At 69.1% G+C, this 2,586-nt stretch overlaps 1 protein-coding gene across 1 annotated transcript in view; it reads left to right on the forward strand.

The window, feature by feature from the left end:
- TPM2 (tropomyosin 2) overlaps positions 1 to 2,586 on the forward strand; it is a 13,297-nt gene that overhangs the window by 1,976 nt on the left and 8,735 nt on the right. The gene's annotated exons all lie outside the window — the stretch shown is intronic.

A 2,586-nucleotide genomic window follows, 5' to 3' on the forward strand; every position in this document is an offset into this window, starting at 1 on the left:
AGCCCGACGGGGACAAGCGTCCCGAGCTGGGGCACCGTTCTCTGGGTGCACAACTGGGTGCGCACCTCCRGTACGGGTGTAGTGAAAGCACCGCGGCTCTTGTTGGGCTGCTGCAGGAAAGCAAAGAGGAGAGGAGAAATAGGAGCAGCTCTCGCCACGGCCGGCGGCCGGGGCAGCAGYGCGCACCGGTTGCGGGGAAGGATGCTGGGGGCGCCCGGGGCCGCCCCTTCGGGGGCCGGTGTGCAGCCCTGCACCCTGGGAAGGGCACGGCCAGSAAGGGTTTTATTTAGTGCTGTGCCTGGTCTTTCTCCTGAGAAATGGATCCCACCGGGGAGATGTTAGGAAGGTGTYGGAATCGGCCTGTGCCAGCCCGGGCTGAAGGGTGGAACAGCTGTGCCCGGCCGCRGGGAGCGGAGCGGGCTGTAACGACCTGCGGTGCCACACAGGGTATTTGACACCCTATAAATAAATCCTCCTTTCGATAGCCAGTCATTCTCTGATGAAAGCCAACCCTGGAAACTGGAGGAGAAGCTAAAGGGGAGCCGTCTGGAGTGTGGCCAGCAGGGGCAGGGCCAGGCTTTTTAGGACTGAGAACGAAAAATTCAATCCCAGCTGGTTTAGGGAGCTAAATGGGGGAGATGCGTCAAATCTCCAAGGTGCCACCAAGGACAGGGGAGAGCAGACAAGGACGAGCAGTGGGAGCAGGAGTCCTTGGGGCGACTGGCTCCTCCGGGACTCCAAAAGACGCAGCGAAGGAGCAGGCAGGCAGGGTGGCCCCAGGGCAAGGAGGCGCCCGTGGCCCGGACGGGCCRTGTCCTGCTCAGGCACAGGGTCACCTGCGGCGGGGCTGAGCCAGTGCCCGCGCTGTGCCGTCTCCATCCGAGCCYCGCTCCAGAGCCCGTGCACGGTCGGCTGAGGGAAAGGGGTGCCCCGGGACGCGCAACCCTGCCTGCAAAACGCGCAGCCTGCCGGGCTGCGGCCCGCGCGCCGCCGGTGCCAACGCCCGAGCCCCGCCGGGGCCGGGCTCACCCGCACGGCAGGAGCTTGCAGGAGTTCGTCCTGGGAAAGCTCCGGCTTTGCTTGTCGAGCTTTGGGGCTCACCCCGGTTTGATTAGATAGTAAAGCAGTGGAGATCCTCCGGAAAGGCGCGTTTACCCTGGCTGCMCCGAGCTGGGCAGGGTGGCTGCGCTGGGGCTGCACTGGGCTGAGCGGGTGCGCGTGAGCCTGGGTCCAGGCGAGCCCGGTGTGCGGTCCCGCCGGGCRCGATGCGAGACTCCCAGGCACAGAGCTAGGAGGACGGGCAGGCGCCGGCTCCAGGAAGGTGTTGGCTGTGGGGATGAGCGCACAGAGCGTGCAGGTCGCACCGGGCTAYGCAGTGGCAGGGAGGGTGTTGCCCTGCTCGGGGTTCGCAGTGGATCAGAAAGTCTCCCGGGCTTTGGAAAAGGGAGGCCCATCCGGCGAGGCAGAGGCCCGGGAGCCCCGGACCCTTTCGAGAGAAGGGTCCAGAGGGGGAGGCAGGGCAAAGGGGAGAAGAAAATTCAAAATGCAGGCTTGGGAGAGCATCTGGGGTCCAAGCACGTGCGGGCAAGCGCTCCCGTGGCACAGGGGCTGCCGGGCGCCCGGGGGAGGCCGCCCGGGAGCCCCGGGTGCGGGACGCCGGGAGCCGCCAGGGCTCCGCGGTGGGGAGCTGAACGTGCTGACAGCGCTAAGTGGTGCCTCCTCCACGGGGAGAGCGCTGCTGTCGGCTCCTCGAGGCGCAGCGCAGGCTGAAGGCCCGGGGCCGGCGGGCGTTGGAGGCGGTGCAGCCTCTAAGGGGAGATGCGGTGGGTTGCGGTACCCGCCGGCCGCCCGGCCCCGGTGCCCCGCGTGGGGCTGGCGTGCCGCAGCGAGCGCCCGCGGAAATGCGAGCGCCGGCATTCCCAGGCCGTGATCCCCAAGGCTTCACCCGAGTTCCCGCCCCGGCGCTTTCCCAGGCTGCGACTTTGCTCTTATTTGGCGATTCCCCGAGCCAGTGGGAGGGAACGGGCTCTGCTGGGAAGTGACTGCATCCCTGGGTGGGGCCATTGCCGCAGGCACCCGGCCGCCGCCAGGCCCCCAGCACCCAGGGCCCTGCGGGTCCCCAGGGTGCTGCAGGCCGGTGCCCTGCCCGGGCGAGYGGGATGGCCGCTGGGGACCAGGCTCCGGGCTCTGGTCCCCGGGGGGCTGCCCCGGAGCGGGCTCTGCCCCCCGGCACTCGGGGAATCGCCCACAGCCCCCGTGGGCAAAGGCCGAGTGCCTCCCCGGCCCTGCAGAGCCCAGGGGCGGGCGAGGGAGTTTGGGGCGCRCCCGGGCCCCCACAGCTCCCCGGGCGCCTTCCCCCCTGGAGAAGACCTGCCTGGGCTCTTTCCCACCCGGCTGGTGGAGCTGGGTGGCACYAGGTGCCCAGACCAGGCGCGTGCTCTGGTGGGGGCATGGTGCACCCTGCCGTGGGGGCACCTTGTGCCCTGCCTGGGGGCACCGTGCCCCCTGCCCAGGGAGGAATCATGGACCCGCCCAAAGAGAGCACCTTGTGCCTTGCCTTGGGGAGGCATCGTGCACCCTGCCTGG

The sequence above is a fragment of the Rhea americana genome, unplaced genomic scaffold, assembly GCF_003343005.1.
Source record: "Rhea americana isolate MKP2758 unplaced genomic scaffold, rheAme1 scaffold_13, whole genome shotgun sequence".
In the NCBI taxonomy this organism is placed as follows: Eukaryota; Metazoa; Chordata; class Aves; order Rheiformes; family Rheidae; genus Rhea; species Rhea americana.